An 18,753-nucleotide genomic window follows, 5' to 3' on the forward strand; every position below is an offset into this window, starting at 1 on the left:
ACAGAGTTTGCCGACCTTTGGTCTAGACTACTGTTTCTACGAGGGCAGAGGCTGTAGGGCCTAGCTCGGTGCCTGGCCCAGACTGTATTCAGTAAACATTTGATGAGTGAACATGACATCAACATAAAAAGCCTGAGGTGGGGCTCCTCCTATGTGCTTAAGAGCTGTTCTCAAACAACAGAGAGCCATTTTCAGATGGAGAACAAAAATGGGCTGCTCCAATCTATACAGCTCAGCTAGGATTTTTTTGTTTTTTGTTTTGCTGGTTTTTTGTTTTAAAAATGTTTATTGCACAGAATTCAAGGAATTCCCAAGTGCACTTAAATTTTTTTTTTAATCAACATGCTTTTTAAAGTTAGTCTGTTGTGCATGGTGACACCTTCCCCCAGAAGAGTCCCAATCTGAGAACTCCCTTTTAATGAGGACATTATTTTTTTAACTTTTTATAATTTATTTATGCTTTATTTTTGGCTATGCTGGGTCTTCACTGCTGCATGGGCTTTTCTCTTGCTGCAGAGCATGGGCTCTAGGGCGCACAAGCTCCAGTAGCTGTGGAAGGTGAGCTTCAGTAGTTGCAGTTCCTGGGCTCCAGAGCACAGGCCCACTAGCTGTGGCACACGGGCTTAGTTGCTCCACAGCATGCAGGATCTTCCCTCATCAGAAAACGAACCCATGTTTCCTGCACTGGCAGGCAGATTCTCTACTACTGAGCCACCAGGGAAGCCTGAGGAAATTTTTAACAGACATGAATAAGTTAAAACCACAGAGTTTTCTAGATCTTCTTAAACATTACCCGTAAGGTTCAGCTAGGGTCTTTTGATATCCTAGCTAATTCTAGCAGTAGAATTTTAGAATCAAATTGCCAACATCCGCTGAATCATCAAAAAAGCAAGAGAGTTCCAGAAAAACATCTATTTCTGCTTTATTGACTATGTCAAAGTCTTTTACTGTGTGGATCACAATAAACTCTGGAAAATTATGAATGTAATGAACATACCAGACCACCTGACCTGCCTGCTGAGAAACCTATATGCAGGTCAGGAAGCAACAGTTAGAATTGGACATGGAACAACAGACTGGTTCCAAATAGGAAAAGGAGAACGTCAAGGCTGTATATTGTCATCCTGCTTATTTCACTTATATACAGAGTACATCATGAGAAAACGCTGGGCTGGAGGAAGCACAAGCTGGAATCAAGATTGCCAGGAGAAACATCAATAACCTCAGATATGCAGATGACACCACCCTTATGGCAGAAAGGGAGGAGGAACTAAAGAGCCTCTTGATGAAAGTGAAAGAGGAGAGTGAAAAGGTTGGCTTAAAGCTCAACATTCAGAAAATTAAGATCATGGCATCTGGTCCCATCACCTCATGGGAAATAGATGGGGAAACAGTGGAAACAGTGTCAGACTTTATTTTGGGGGGCTCCAAAATCACTGCAGATGGTGATTGCAGCCATGAAATTAAAAGACGCTTACTCCTTGGAAGGAAAGTTACGACCAACCTAGATAGCATATTAAAAAGCAGAGACATTACTTTGCCGACAAAGGTCTGTCTAGTCAAGGCTATGGTTTTTCCAGTAGTCATGTATGGATGTGAGAGTTGGACTGTGAAGAAAAAAGACTCTAGAGAGTCCCTTGGACTGCAAGGAGATCCAACCAGTCCATCCTAAAAGAGATCAGTCCTGCATGTTCACTGGAAAGACTGATGCTGAAGCTGAAACTCCAATACTTTGGCCACCTGATGTGAAGAGTTGACTCACTGGAAAAGACTGTGGTGCTGGGAGGGATTGGGGGAAGGAGGAGAAGGGGACAACAGAGGATGAGATGGCTGGATGGCATCACCAACTCGATGGACATGAGGTTGAGTAAACTCCGGGAGTTGGTGATGGACAGGGAGGTCTGGCGTGCTGCAGTTCATGGGGTCACAAAGAGTTGGACATGACTGAGCAACTGAACTGAACTGACTGACTCCATCTTGACGTGTACAGAAAAGCTGAGCAGAAAGAAGCCCTATAATCTGTGATCAACCAACTTGAGCCATTTACAAGGATTAAATAGGGAAAATTTCCAAAACTTCCTCAGACAGGTATGTGTGCAACTTTCTTATTTCACTTCAAGCGCATTCACAGATTATTGCCATACCTACTCCTATTTCAAAAATCAGTATTTACAACCAAAGCATCTTTATTAATAAAACTTACTTATTAATAAAACTTAAGATCTTACCGAGACACACACCAAGCAATGTACCTTGAGTGATGTTCACTTAACAATGTAACTAACCACTGACAAACCTTAGCTGAATATGCTGTTCTCCCACATGGTTCATGTCCTACTTTATGACTCTTCATTTTCAGCAGACACATGTAGCAGTGGGGTTACACTCCATGGACAAGATGGTAGAGAGCTCTGAGCAGAGCTAGCCCAGTTCTCTTTTGTTAGCAGTCAACAAGTAAGCTGTTCATTGGACACACTGATGTTGGTGGGGCTTTGAACTCAGAGAGATGCTATCTCCTCCAGCTGGCAGGAAAAATCCACTAAGATAAGGTACATGCCTGATTTAAAACCACTGGAAAATCTGGAGCCTGGCCTGGCAAACAGTAGGGTATAAACTTCCATAGCCCTGGGTTCAAATCTCAGCTCAACAACTGACAGCTCTGTGAGTCAGGCCAAAAGACAAAGATAGAGCCCGTAAGAGCCTCAGTTCCCTGCCCCACACCACAAGGAATCTGTGAGGATCAACAGAACGAACATAGATGGAAATATTGACTGCATGTTGGACTGCTGCTGCCTCAGAACTGTGGGATTGGTTTTTTTTTTAATGCCTCAGAACTGTGGAATTGTTTTTTAAAAAAAAATTTTTTTTTGACCCTTCACCATGTGGGATCTTAGTTCAGTAATCAGGGATCAAATCTGTGCCCCCTGTAGTGGAAGCATGGAGTCTTAACCATTGGACCACAGAAAATTCCTCAGAACCATGGCATTCTCCTTAAAGCCAATTAAGCTTTATATTTCCTTTATGTTTTATTACAAATGAAACAACTTTCTCAGGTACATTTAAAGCAGCAAAAAATATACCTTTGACTTTATCCTTAGAGTAGATGCTGTCTATGACAGACATGAAAATAAATTCTATTACTTAATTTGGTCCTTTCACAATATGATCAAGTCCTTGGTAGGAAAATATATCTTGGAATTAAATTTCTGCCCATTTTCCAGGGGTAAATGAACTTTTAAAATTTCTAAGAATTTCCTATTACCCATACTTCTGCTGATTTTCAGTTCTGATTATGTATTTTTATGCTCCAAGTAAATTGCTCTCAGTTATTTTTTAATACTAAAAATTAATGTCAATGTAGCCTAATCATAAAAAAGAAAAATCAGACAAATTCCAACTGAGGGGCATCTAACAATGTACCTAACTCTGTGTGTGTGTGCGTATGTGTGTGTGCACACATGCTCAGTTGCTAAGGCATAGCCGACTCTTCACAATCTCATGGACTGCATCCTACCAGGCTCCTCTGTCCATGGGATTTTCCAGGCAAAAATACTGGAGTGAGTTGCTATTTCCTTCTCCAGGGGATCTTCCTGACCCAGGGACCAACCCCACATCTCCTACATTGGCAGGTGGATTCTCTACCACTGAGCCACCTGGGAAACAGTTCCTCAAAACACTCATTATTGTCATAGAGCATTGTTGACTTGAACTCCCTGCATCATATAGCAAATTTGCACTGGCTATACAATTTTACATATGGTAATATATACGTTTCAATGTTACTCTCTCAATTCTTCCCACCCTCTCCTTCCCCTCATGGGTCCACAAATCTGTTCTCTATCTCGGCATCTCCATTGCTGCCCTGAAGATAGGTTCATCAGTACCATCGATGTGAGGGAAGTTTGAGAGAGAGGGGGCATACATACACCTATGGTTGATTCACGTTGATATATGGCAGAAACCAATAGAATATCGTAATGCAGGTAACATCCAATTAAAAAAAATTTTTTTAAGGAAAAAAAAAACACTTGTGGTCATCAAAAAACAAGGAAGAAGTCTGAAAAATTGTCACAAGCAAGAGGAGCCTAAGGAGCTAAATGTCAACTAAATATAATGTGAGTTCATCAGGAATCTATCAGGATTAGAAAAAGGAACAGAAAAAGGACTTTAGGCAAAAACTAAGGAAATGTGAATAAATCATAGACTATAAATAACAATAATATAGCAAAATCAGTTTCACTAATTATAATAAATGTACCAAACTAATGTAAAATGTTAATGACAGCATAAACTGCATATCAGTGTGAGGGACACGGAAAACCTCTGTGCATTTTCTCTATCAATCTAGAACTGTAAATGTCAACACAATAAGACACACTTCACAGCCAGATGGTTATAATCAAAATGACAAAATAACAAGTGCTGGTGAGGATGTGGAGAAACTAGAACCTTCATACACTGATAGTAGGAATATAAAATGGTGCAGTTACCTTGGAAAACAGTCTGGCAGTTCCTCTGTTTAATGTTGTGTCATCAAATGAACCAGCAATTCCACTTCAAGGTATATACCCAAGAGAAATGAAAACACATGTCCCATTGAAACTTGTTCACAAATGTTCATAGCAGCCTTATCCATAGTAGCCAAAAAGTGAAAACAACTCAATGTTCATCAGCTGATGAATGAATGAATAAACTGTGGTAGATCAACACAATGGACTATTATTCAGCCATAAAAAGTGAAGTATTGGTGCTACAAAATGAATAAACCTTGAAAACATTATGCTAAGTGAAATAAGCAGACACAAAAGGCCACACACTGTATGATTCCATTTATATGAAATGTCAAGCATATGCAGACTATAGAGACAGAAACATGTGTCATTGCCTGGGGAGAGGTAGAGCATGACTAACAGGATTTTAATTATAGGAAGGCACATTTCCAAATAAAGTACTGTCCACTATATTTTTAGAAAAATGGGGAAATGAGGAGTGCATGCTAATGGATATAGGGTGATGAAAATACCCTAAAACACCCTTATACTTTAAATGAATGGACTGTATGGTGTGTGAATTATACCTTGATAAATAAAGAAAGCTATTAGCTTAAAAAAAAACACATCATGTGCGCCAAGAACACTGATGGAACACATTCAATCCTATTCAAGGCGAATATTTTGACAATGTCTGATAGTTGTGGTTTAGTCGCTAAGTTGTGTATGACTCTTGTGACCCCATGCGCTGTAGCCTGCCAGGGTCTTCTGTCCATGGGATTCTCCAAGCAAGAATACTGGAATGGGTTGACATTTTCTTCTCCAGGGAATCTTCCTGGCCCAGGAAATGAACCTCTGTCTCCTGCACTGCAGGCAGATTCTTTACCAACTGAGCTACAAGGGAAGCTCTGACAATGTCTGGCTGATATGAAACCTTTAATTTCCCTGGGAAGCCTTCTGTTTAATTTTGTAATACCCTTAGTATAATGACTAAGGGCAGAACATAATGAAAAGAACCTGTGCACACAGAAGGTCTGAATGAGGCTTCTCAGATTAAATGAGCAAACTACTGATACATAAACATAAGGCCTCCCTAAAGTGTGCCTGAGATGTAAAAGAGGATGCAAAAGAAAATTCCTGTTGATATTATAATTAGCTTACAAAAGGGCTTCCCATGTGGCCCAGTGGTAAAGAATCCTCCTGCCAATGCAGGAGACACAGGTTCAATCCGTGGGTCAGGAAGATCCCTTAGAGGAGGAAATGGCAACCCACTCCAGTATTCTTGCCTGGGAAATCCCATGGACAGAGAAGCCTGGCGGGCTACAGCCCACGCGGTTGCAAAGAGTCGGACACAACTGAGCGAGTGATTGGCTAGCTTACCAAAAGGGTGGGTATCACTGTGTCCTTTTTTTAGCCTACTACCTCAGAATGGAGTCATTTCCTCTGAATTACTAGAAAATTATAACACTTTCAGTTCTTCTATCATTTGTTGTCCTAGTTCTATGAGAAATGTAAAACTCACTCAGAAATATGCAAATTAGCTTAGTCTCCCACAGCACAAGACATATCACATAGGTAGATCATAACTCAGTGAAAATTTAGAAAGGTTCATCTTCTTTATCCTCCACATTCCAGGTGTATATTAACAGGAAATACAATAATTTTGAAAACCAAACTACTTTGTTCAGAATGAAAGAGATGAACTTTTCTCCCATATAAATCACATGGAACTTCATGAATCAAGAACTGAATTTCTGTCAACATTAGAGAAATTGTAAAACCTAAGGTATAATAAAGTTTTCGTTCTTGTTTCATTTAACTGCAGGTAAAACAGGTACTCAAGTCTCTAGCAGATTAGAGTATTAATACACATTTCTTTGAGCATCTTCATAAGTTACTGTCCTACTCACCTCTAATCTGATTTCTTTTAAACAATAAGAAACACTTCAAGAAGAATACAACCTCAATTTATATTTGTCAGTTTCTTTTGGAGGTGACTCAATTTTCCATATAAGCGTTATCGACATGTAAAACATTATTATTAAATAATACTATTTAATTCATTTCTGGAATTAGTTTAGAACACTTATGAATCCACAAAGATCCTTATACTTTGAATTCAAGCTATGCAGCTGTCTCTTGCATAAGGCTGGAGTATCATGATTTACTGTCAGTAAAACCCAGGCCTGGGATTAGCAGTCTGAAAATAAGGCACCATGGATCTTAAGTCTCTACAAGCAAGTGGAAGCTAGAAAACATTAAGTATGTGGGTGGAGGTGGGTACAGATTTTCATCCATTCATTCATTCATTTTCATGTTCCATTCATTCAACAATTTATCAAGTGCCTCCTTGTATAGTCGTCGGCATTCAGGCAATGAGGATACAAACTGAAATAGACATAACCCTGCCCTCAAGAAACAGACACTCTACAGGGCCAGGTGTGGGCACACATGTGGCCACAAGAAAAAGTAAATCTTCCTACTAGAAGATTCTGATCTAAAATGTATATCACAAAGTGAAGTCAGAAAGAGAAAAACAAGTATCGTATGTTAACATATATATACAAAATCTAGAAAAATGGTACAGATGAATCTATTTTGCAGGGGGCAGAAATAGAGGACACAGATGTAAAGAAAGGACATGTGGACACAGCTGGGGAAATGGAGGGTAGGCCAAATTAAAAGAAAAGCACTGACATATATACACCACCATGTGTAAAAGAAATAGCTAGTGGGAAGCCGCTGTATACTACAGGGAGCTCAATTTGGTGCTCTAGGATGACCTAGAGGGGCGGGATGGAGGTGGGGTGAGAAAGAGGTTCAAAAGGGAGGAGGTAGATGTATATGTGTATGTATATAGCTGAATCCCTTGGTTGTGTAGCAGAAACTAACAACATTATAGAGCAATTACTGTTGTTGTTGCTGTTTAGTCACTAAGTTGTGTTTTACCCTTTTGCGACCCCATGGACAATAGCCTGCCAGGCTCCTCTGTCCAGGGGATTTCCCAGGCAAGAATACTGAAGTGGGTTGCCATTCCCTACTCCAGACTATCTTCCCCAACCAGGGATCGAACTCATGTCTCCCGCATTGGCAGGTGAATTCTTTATCACTGAGCCACCTGGGAACCCCAAAAGCAATTATACGCCAATAACAAAATTTTTTAAAATTAAAAATAAAATAAAATGTATATCCTTTCATTCCTATTGTACCTTATTTCATCCACAACACAAAGATCAACAAAATACAAACAGTAACTTCATGACAAAAACCAAGGTTCAGATAGGCTGAATGACTTGGAGATTCTCCCTCAGTTTCAGCCTTCACTTTTGAATTCCCTTCTCTTCCCAGAACAACACTGAACAAGTACTATAATCACTTTTACCTGATGATTCAATTACTTTTATCTTATTTTTATAAATTGTCACTCAGAAATGGAAATTGGTTGTCCTTTCATATTTTACGTATTTTGAGAGCCACAGAAACCTTTAACATGATGGATTCATTTTTGCAAGTCTGTAAGATGACTGAAATACACATATTAAAGTCAGGGGATTCCTTGGTGGTTCAGTAGTTAAGACTATGTTTTCACTGCCAAGGGCATGGGTTCGATCTCTGGTTGAGAAACTAAGATCCCAGAAGCTTCAAGGCATGGGGTGCACCCCCCCCCCCAAAGAGTTAAAATCAGAGCCAGGGAAAAGCATTTTGGGGTGTTTTTCCACAAGAGTATGAACCACAGATCAATGCTCAGCGAAAAATGGGGCTCCTCCTCCTCTGAGGTATTGAGGGTTAAGAGGGAAGTAGAAGTAAAAGTAAGTCAGTCGATAGATAAGCAAGCCTGTGACTCACACTGCCTATAGAATAAAAGTCCAAATTCTGCAGCATCATACTCAAAAGGTTCTACAATCTTCCCTAAATGCCTTTCCAGTCTTACCTCCCTGTACTTGCCAGAATGAATCAGAGACCCGAGCACTGGCTGAACCTGCACTTCCTGCTTCACTTCTGTTCTGAGGTTCAGTTGTCTCTCTGTCTGGCACGTCTCTCCAGTAATTCCCCCAGGGCCCACTCTACCTATGAGCACCTGCCCATCCTTCACTGTCTACTTCATATGCCCCTCCTCCACTATTTTCTTTACATAGATAAATGATCAGCTGGCTCACAAAGATAGATAAAACATTATCCTCAACCCTGCTCTGCTTTCCCTAACTGTCCCAATGGAAAGTAAACCTTTCCCCTTCTCAGACCTGTCATTGTGGTTTCTTACATTCTTATAGCACTTAGCACAAGCTGCCCTGTACTGGAGCCAAGAATTCAACTCTCTTAACCTTACTATAGGACTGCACATTTTCTGAGAGCAAGAAAGGAACTTTCTTCAATTGTGTACATCCTACCTCTGAGCTCAGATCTTGCAAGCTATTCCAAAATTACTTACTGGATGAAGTTTAACATTATATTCAGATTAACAAAATAAAATACAAACATATACTCCTTGGGTATATTCGTCATTCACTCTTAGTGTGGGTCAGCTCCTAACATCTTCTGGCTGATGTCAGCTGTTTAGCACATCACGGGTGGAATGTCATTCTTGCTGAACAGCAGTTACTTTAAAACATGGAATGCAAGAAAAGAGCTGGTTTCTCATGGAGCTACTGAGCCCCTGTGCCACAACTACTAAGCCCACGTGCTACAAGTATGGAGGCCCATGCACCTGGAGCCTGTGCTCCACAAGAGAAGCCACCACAATGAGAAGCTTGCACATGGCAATGAAGAGTAGCCCCTGCTCATCACAACTACAGAAAGCCCATGCACAGCAACCAAGACCCAGCACAGTCAAAACTAACTAAAAAATATAAAATGATATTAAAAAAAAAAAGAAAGAAAGAAAAGGTCTGATTTTGAGGGAGAGCTGGGGGGTTGGGGTGGGGTGGAGCAGGTATGGAACTTCCAGAGGATGGCAAGGGGCACAGACAGCAACCACTGGTGCATGTGTGCCAAGTCACTTCAGTCATGTCTTATTCTTTGTGATGCTATGAACTGTAGCCTGCCAGGCTCCTCTGTCCGTGGGATTCTCCAGACAAGAATACTGGAAATGAGGCTAATTTAAAAAGAAAACAAAACCAAAAAAATACCTTGAAACATCAATTCTATGAAGATAGATAGTACAGTTACAAAAGAAAACCGTTTGTTTCTATTCTTCTAGCTCTCTTATCTCACCTACACTACACTCTAGTCTGGTGGCTCTCAAAATTCCCAGATCATCAGCCTCAGCATCACCTGGGAATTTGTTGAAATGAAATTCTCCAACCCCACCTCAGACCTAAAGAATGAGAACCAGCAGCTGGGATTCAGCAACTCCTTCTTTTACAAGCTCTCCAGCTGATTCTTATCCTGCTCACGTTTTAGAACACATTAAAGGACCTGAATTTTCCTAAACAGATCAGCTCCACCCTGTTTCCATGCTTTTGCTCATGCTGTTCCTTCTCCAAGGAATGCCTTTTCCTCTATCTAGTCCCTGTAGATTGAACGTGTGCTTTCCTTTCAAGGATCAGCTCAAAAATCTTAACACTTTCCTCAAGAAATTTAACAGAATGATCTGCTCTCCACATTCAAGCTCCCTCAAAGCTTCATTCTGCCCTTCCTCCTGGTGCTCACTCCTGTCACAGCCTGGTCCTGTGTCTGCCTCCTCCAACTGGCTGAGAACCTGTGAGTAGAAGGACTATGCTTCACTCACTGTGCTGTCCCCAGCCCTTTAGGCCATCCAATTCCTTTGATTCTGCAGAGTAGGAGAGAAAAGTATTCTTCTGCAACAAGCCTCTGATTGACCATGAGAAGGATGCTAAGAGGCATCCGACTCTTCTCTCCACAGTGGAGATGAATGAAAGGCCCATCCAGTGAGATCTTAAGTTTAGTGGGCAGCTATTGAAGGTACCTTTAGGAACAGAGAAACCACTTAAAGGGCTCCATAGTCAAGGCTTAGCCATAAACACATTTAACATCTTACAAAAGCCAAATATCAATTCATAGAAAAAGTATTCCCTCTTGTCAGTTAAAGAAAATATGGATTGACTGAAAGAGCACTGTATTTGGGATAGACTGACGCTCCATGTGGACAGGGATCTTGTATCTGTCTTGGCCATCACTGGGGTCCCAACCCTGAGCCCTGACATTTTATCAAATGTCAAAATTAAAAGACACAGATGTGCATTCCATCTCTACCATTTTTTCAAGCCAGGTAGACTCAAACAGGCAAGTCATTCATTCTCAAAGTCTTGGTCACTTAACAACGAAAGGCAGCAAAGATGGAAAACTATTATATCAATAAATACCTTACCTCCTTACCTTACAGTTTACTAATTGCTTTCACATTTACTATCTTGATTAATCATCAAACCTGCAGCTGAAGAGAAGGCCTCTCTTCTCAAGGGGTCAGAAACAGAATCATAGACTTTGACTTCTCATGCATGGCCCTGATCATAGGCCAACTGATTTCAGCTATCTAAACTTTAAATTACCTTAAGGAGCTCATTCTGATTGACCACTAAACATTCAGAGCTTCTCAGTTTACCTCTTTTCCACTGATGGTGATCTAGGGTTTAACTTGATAGAAAAAGTGATCAAGTCAATTGCTGCTACAGTTGTTTTACCAAAATTAATTCACTTGGCATGAAAACTTTTGCTAAAAAACATCACTGGGTTTCTGTGAGCTGTGTTTCATGGCTGGCATCTCATTGACCCAATAACACTTCAACTCTGCAAGAACTGGGCCACTCTTGACTATACTCTTGAACCAAAACAGTGCCCCAATGACTCTAAGACTAAGAGAAAAGGGAGATTTTACCAGGATAGAATGCTGAGAGTGCTTTCAGGTGAAAGAATTTCAGAGTCTTGAGAACTTTTGATTTGTTCCCAATGGTTATAAATACTAACTTGCTATAGACATAAACGTTCAATTATGTACTTATTTGATACTGTTTTTCCACCAAATTATTGATGAATAGCATTAAAACCCTAAGCAGAGTCACATTTATCAAACCTCAGAATTCTAGTTTGCATTGATTTTTATCTATAAACAGTACAAAATATATATCATCAAGGACAAAAAAGAAACCAATAGAGCCATAAATGGTGGCATTTAAGATGACAAAGTGAAATGAAACCATGTGCCTTTGATCATTCACTGTAAATGAGTGGGTTCTGAACCTGGTTTTTTTTTTCATTTCAACAATTTAATCTGGATTCTGAGCACTAGCTATGGGAACAAAGTGTGAATACAGCCAGTACTTTCTGTCTAAGGCATTCAAATCTGTTTGATCAACATCAGTTTTAGGTCACAGATTGTCATGCATCATTTGAGACTTTTCAACTGTGATCCATGAAGATAAGTCTACTGTTTTATTTATGGAATGCAGAGGGCCCCACAGTGGGAATTCATTGTCAGGGATGGGCAAGTGGGAAAGGTCTGTAATTAAACAACATTCTTCTACACACATTTACCGATGTTTTAATCTCAAATTCAACAGAAGTTCTATTTTTTCAGCACTGCTAACATCTCCTGTTTCTTACTTCTCCAACAAATTGAAGGGACTTTCATTATTTTTCTCTTAAATGTTATTTCCTGGGACTGGTTATTTAAACAATTTGAGTTTCTCAATAACAATTCTGGTTTCCTCTAATACTGAGTTTCTGCTGTCAACCATTCCCCCCAAAACCTTTTGTTTTTTATAGTGAAAGTCATCCCATCCCACACCAAGGCAAAACCCTCTTCCACCTTACTAAGGTAGATAGCCATCTATCTTACTATCGGGAAAAGTCAGTTTCTCCTGTTATCTTTGGAATTTCTTGGAATTTCTGAAGCAGACATGACTCTGTGCAGTGAGTTATAACCCAAATATTCTAGTTTTATAGCTCTGAATTGCTCAAAAGAGTCAATTGTAAAAATTTAGTTTGTTGTAAAGTCTAAAGTCTCCTTCACAACTGGAATTTATGAACAGATTATCTTTAACTCTCCTACAAAAGAACATCGATACTTTCTGATGAAACGCATGTTTTACATAAGAGAAAAACTCTCCTAATTAGCCCTTTCTCACCCTTTCTGCATCTACAGTATTACCAAAAAGCAACCTGCCTTCACAGAAGACACCCTCTATATTTCTCACCAAAAAAATGGCAAGTAGGCACTTTCAGACACTGTAGCACTGGAAAGAAAGAAGATGATCAAAGTTGACAGCCTTACATCTCATGTGGTTTTAAGTCAGCAAAATTTCCAGCAATCAAAATTGCATAATCATTTTATAACCAATAAACCAACAGACAGCACAAAGGCCTCTTTCTCCCTGATTTTCATCAAAAGGTGGACTGAGATAGTTGGATATTGAAACGTATTGAGTAAGGGCCTGAGGCAGGCGGCCTTCTCTTTCATGTCCAGAGACTGACCCTGAGGATGCACAGGATGAGCTCAACGGAGGCAGAGACCAGAAACAGAGGGGCTCAGGCAGCACAGGGAGGAGAGAAATGTGCTCACTGGGTTCCAGGCTGAGGCTCCCAGGAGAGAGTAATGAGGTCCATTAAGGAAGGAGGGACGGGACATTCTCTTACAGCCAAGTCAGCTGGTCAAGTGTGAGGCCTGCCAGTCTTGCCTCTAAATCACCTAAATGATCTAGATGACTCAGGCCCCTGACCTGCGGCATTCCCTGAGGTATCGACACCCACCTCCACCTGCAACACTGACTTCAGAATTCTCTGGACTGAAGGATCCTGGAGGAGGTGTCCAGGTATGCATTCAGCCTGAGGATTTTGACCACAGTTCAAAGATCTGAGACCAGGGTAAGGGGCAGGACCTAAAGATCTTCCAGGAACTCCCACCGTGGATCCAAGGTGAAAAAGTCCTTGTGAACTGTTCACCCTAGCGTCCTTAGGCTCATACACAAGGTGGGTGTCTCACTTCCATACCCCAGAGGCATTTCCTGGATCACCACCAACTCACATCCATCACCTCAAATGAGCTTTATGTGCACTCAGAGGAGGAGATGCCATCTCTGCGGCCTCCAGAAAGGCTTTGAGGGTAAAAAGAAGATAAAGACTGAGTGGACAAAACCCAGAAAGATGTATCTCTGTTGTTTTGTTTCTCTTATGAAATCCTGGCTCATAGATCGTTGGGAGTGTCACCAGCTAAAATCTGTAGCCATTCTAAGCATCTGTTAGGGTTACCATGGATAAAGTTTTGCATTTTACTTTAGCTCTCTGTGCTTGAAGTCACGGGAGCCTGGGATTCAAGCTCAGCTCAGCCACTTGTTAATGACGTGACATCAGAAATGTGATTTCTACATAAGTCTCAGTCTTCTAGGCTATAAAACGAGAATAACTGCACCAATCTCTCAGAATGGTTTGTAGAGATTCAATGATATATTTCTGGTAAAGTGTTCAGTACAGTGTCTGGTCTATAGAAAACATCCTAAAATACAAGCTATAAATAATATTATTATTTTTAAAAAGTTACATAATGTAGTCATTTTACACAGGGCTATGATATATTACTCTAGAATTCCAATTCCAATACCCAATTCCAATGGGTATTGTTTAAGTGTATGAGACATTAACTTCAATGTACTGCCTGATTTTGCGTTTGGCTGACCAATCAATTTTGACTAATGTCATGGTTTTTTTAAAAAAGTAATTCCTCTATATTTGACCAAGCCTTTCCTTCCCACGATTAACCATCTCTCAAGCTGTTTCTCTGCTCAACTGCTCTTTCTTCTTGACTCTTACAAGAGGAGATATCAGGCCTTCCCTGGTGATCCAGTGGCTAAGACTCTCAACTCCCAATGCAGGGGACCTGGGTTCAATCACTGGTCAGGGAACTAGATCCTGTATGCTGCAACTAAAAGATCTGGTGTGCCGTGACTAAGGTCAGCACAGCCAAACAAATAAGTATTTTAAAAAAGAGAGAGAGAGAAGAGACAACACTGCCAGTTGAAGACGGTGATCAACCACAGTGTGACTGACAACAGAAAGGAGGAATGCCTTCCAACAGCTCCCTTGATGCTGTGTGCTCATGGAAAGCTCAATGAAAAGACTGTGTTTTGATTTGCAAAACAGCTATTTGCAACATCTGTTCAAAATAAACAAAATATAGCAAACTACTTCTTGATCCAAGATGGGTTGGGAAGCACTGCCTTCTTTCTGTTTTTTTCCAGGTGGAAAGTCTGATCACAACTCTATCTCAAACTTAGCCCCACATTCCTGGGCCATAAACACCACTCTCAGAAGCATTGCTCCTGGTAATGTAAAATGTCCCTCTCAAACACACTCTCAGTCCAAGGATCTGGGGCCCACCTGGGGCCCATCTGCTGCCCCTGACAAGATAAGCTACCACATCCTTTCCCTCGATGAAAGGAAGTCCTCAACTTTATCATGAGGAGGTCCCCAAGTCTGCAATCATGCCCCTATTCTGTGCACTCAACACTGAATTAGCCAGTCACCTCTAGTGTCTCATCTCTCCCAGTTACACAGATATCCTCCCACTAGCTACCAAGATCCCCCCAAATCCACAGAATATCTCCATGGCAAATGAATCTTGGGATTGTTAACCTTGAAAAGTTAGGGTTAATGAAAGTATAGCAGAAGATCTGGCTACACCACTAATTAGCTTAGTTACATATCTCTCAGCTCCTCCTCTACATCATGAGGGGATGATGGCCTGGATGAAGGGCTACCTCATAGCTCTGGTAGCTCAGCTGGTGAAGAATACCACCTGCAATGCAGGAGACCTCGGTTTGATTTCTGGGTCTGGAAGATCCCCTGGAGAAGGGACAGACTACCCACTCCAGTATTCGGGCCTGGAGAATTGCATGGACTGTATAGTCCATGGGGTTGCAAAGAGTCGGACATGGCTGAGTGACCAAGCACAACACACAGCTGTAAGATCCTCAAAGCCCACCTTCCCCAGGTCAAAGACACTTGTTTATTCATGCAATAACAGTTGAGTATCTAATACTGCAAATCTACGTGCCTGGCATTGTGAGGAATTAAAGAACATCCCCCAAAGAACTTATCATCTCAAACAGGAAGTGAGACAACCACACATATGAAAAAGAGAAGCAGATAATGTCATAACTGGGTATTATTTATAATATACGGAGAAAATTATCATTACCAACACCCCAAACCTGAAACTAAAGCGATTTTCAAAATATCTTTTCTTCTCTGCATCTAGCCTTTTTTTGGGGTGGGGGGCATGTGGCAAGGCATGAGGGATCTTAGTTCTCTGACCAGAGACCAAACACACCTGTGCCCCTTGCAGTGGAAGCTCTGAATCTTAATCATTGGATCGCCAGGGATGTTCCTGCACCTAGTCTTTTACCAAATGCCTCCCCCTTTGTATGATTTCTTAAATCTGTATTCTTCACTCTGCACTTAGAATCACATGCTTACGTCCAGGCCTTAGGCAACTCTTCTCTATTATGGATTGACCCCTATCCCCAGAACTTAGAGGTCATGATCGATGACCTCTAATGAAGATATGAGAAACATCCCATCAGACTGGTTTGACTTGTCCACTGTCTTGCTAGAGCTCTAAGGTAACCTCCTTCATTTCACAGAACATCCACATTAAATCCCTTTACCAAACTGTCCCTGTTTCACTTCCTCCCACAAATAGTACCAAGAGCATTATTTTTGCTTAGTTCCGTTCGGGATGTCTACATCATAGACTTGAAGCTCCCAGAGCTTACACACACTGGTCAGGAAGTTGGGACATGTATTAAAATTCAACAATTCAGGATACTAAAGATGAAGGGGGATACTAGCACAGACAACACTAACAAATGTTAGAGGCTTCAGAAGGGGGAGACCTACTTTCTGGCTATAGTAATAGAAGAAGCCTTCTAGGAAGAGGCTCACCTGAGCTACACCTTGCTTCGTAGGCAAGACTTCAACAGAGAAAGAGGCAAACAGGTACTCTGAGACAAGGAAAGATGGCAATTTCAAGATCAGTCAATTGTTAGTGGGGGCTTGAGAGGGTACTCTTTGTTTTGTCGGGGGGTGGGAGTTGGCTATACCACCCGACATTCGAGATCTTAGTTCCCTGACCAGGGATCAAACTGCACTCCCTGCATTGGATGCTTGACATCTTAACCACTGGACCTTCAGTGAAGTCCCTAGAAGGTACTGTTTGAAATGAGTTCACAAGGTAAGCAAGTTTAGTAGCAGGAATAGCTAATTTTCAGTTTAAGCCAGACTACAAAATAAGAGGGGGCTTCCCGAATGGCTCAGAAGGTAAAGAATCCGCCTGCAATGCAGGAGACATAAGAGACTTGGGTTCAGTCTCTCAGTGGGGAAGATCTCCTGGAGGAGGGCATGGTAACCCACTCTAGCACTCTTGCCTGGAGAATCCCATGGACAGAGGAGCCTGGCGGGATTCCGTCCATGAGGTCACAAAGAGTTGGCCATCACTGAGCAACTAAGTGCGTGCGTGCTCATGTGTGTGTACGCGCGCACACACACAAGGTAAGGAGGTAGAAGAGAAAAAGGAAGTGCAATAATCTCACTAAACTCTGAGGACAGTATCAGCAGGGGATGGCATAAAGAGCCCTGCAAATCAGAAAACCTGGGTCCGAGGTCCAGCTTTGCCAAGGAGGGGCTCCACGGCCACGTCGAGTCATTTAACCTGGTTGGTTTCGGTTTTCTCACTTGTAAACTGAAGCAGCTGAACTGGCTGACCTCGAAGGTCTCCACAGGCCAAAACTAAACCAACTGTATATTATTTCTTCCATTAAAACATTCATCATGGTAGCGGGGAGGGCTGGGGGGAGTTGAAGGAAACAGCAATATCTGTATTATCTTTCCATAAAGGTGTCTCCTCCTGAACTACAAATTTCTTTCTTCTAAACTTATTAATTCTATGTATCTGCCTCCCATCTTGCAAATTTAACACTTAAAAATGTTCACTGTGCAGTCCCAAAATTTTATTTATGGCTCACAGGTTATCCAAGAAATGTGTGCGGCACAGCCTTAAAATCTTACCAGTGTGTCCAACACGGCAGACCCAGGATAAAATATTTCTGTCTGAGTTAGAAAATGTGACTGAGTAAAGAAAGGGGAGAAAGTGAGGGCTCTGTTACTCATCTAAGAGGCAGCTCCCTTTCAAGAGTACCAAACGATGCCGGAAAAAAACAGTAATGTAGAAAAGTAAGGCGGAAATACATCTTGGACTTTACGAAGTCTGTATTATATGTACTGCCGAAGCAAACACAGAACGTCTCTACTTTAAAGTGCAGCTGAAATGCATAAAGTTTTTGGCACTGAAATACGCTGAAAGTTGGCTTTTTTTTTTTTTTTTTTTTTTTTTTTTTTAATGCCGCATCCAGGAGACCCCCGCTCCGGAAAAGGCACCCAAACCAGAAACCACAGATCTCACTCCAGTCCTATTGATGCTATGCAGCAAAAGGCCAAAGGCAAATAAACCAGTCACACAAGCAAAAGAGGCTGGATCAAAAAGCCTCATCAGTAGCCATCCAACGTTTAAGAGAGAGGAAAAGAGAAAAGTTAACAAAATGCCTAACTTCATGCAAAGAATCATAATGCCGTTCTCCAGCTTACTGTGCAAACAGCATATATACAGGATGTAACTAACACCTGTCCACATTACTTGCTGCCCAGACTGGGACAAGCGCACCCCGAGGTCGGCGGGCGCCGCGCTGCACAGCGGGCGCCGGAGACACCTCTCCAGCGAGGGAAACCTCAGAGACTCCTCTGGAGCCGCCGAGCGCCGGCGAGGAAGTAAAGCTCTGTTTTCTGCCTATCGGTGGAGACTTCCTCTCGCTCGGACCCCCTCCGCCGCACCGCGCACGTACCTGCAGCCGCCGTTCCGCCCTCGAGCCCGCAGCTGCCGCTCCGGATCCCGGCACACGCAGGTCTGCTCTGCGGCTCCCCAGTCGCGCCTGCCTAGCTGCTGCCCTGGCGCCACTACGCATGCCCGCCGGCACTCTGGCAGGCGGACTCCGAATCCACTTGCCGCGTTTTGACTGCGGCTCCCGGGGGAAAGGACCGGAGGCCAAGAGCTGAAGTGGAGTTGCAGGTCCTGGGAGAGGCGAGGGAGAGAGGGGGAGGGGGGAGGGGCACTGAGCAACTTTATCCCTACTGCCCAAAGCGACCCAGGACTCATCCTCCGCCAAGCCTAAAGATGACCATCTGCACCACTTGGATGCGCTTACAAGGGCTTCGCGAGCTTGATCGTGGATAGGAATCACCTGGAGGGATTGTTGAACCA

General features: G+C 42.0%; 1 protein-coding gene across 2 annotated transcripts in view; it reads right to left on the reverse strand.

Moving 5' to 3' along the window:
- Window positions 1-18,460, reverse strand: part of PLS1 (plastin 1) — a 119,928-nt gene extending 101,468 nt beyond the window's left edge. The window contains exon 1 of one of the 2 annotated variants that reach the window (XM_065943711.1): window positions 18,338-18,460. The gene's annotated coding sequence lies outside the window, so the exon portion shown is untranslated. The remainder of the gene's footprint in view (window positions 1-18,337) is intronic. The other variant, XM_065943712.1, reaches the window with a different exon arrangement.
- Between the last annotated feature and the right edge of the window lie 293 nt (window positions 18,461-18,753).

This window comes from Muntiacus reevesi, chromosome 8 (assembly GCF_963930625.1).
Source record: "Muntiacus reevesi chromosome 8, mMunRee1.1, whole genome shotgun sequence".
Lineage (NCBI taxonomy): Eukaryota > Metazoa > Chordata > Mammalia > Artiodactyla > Cervidae > Muntiacus > Muntiacus reevesi.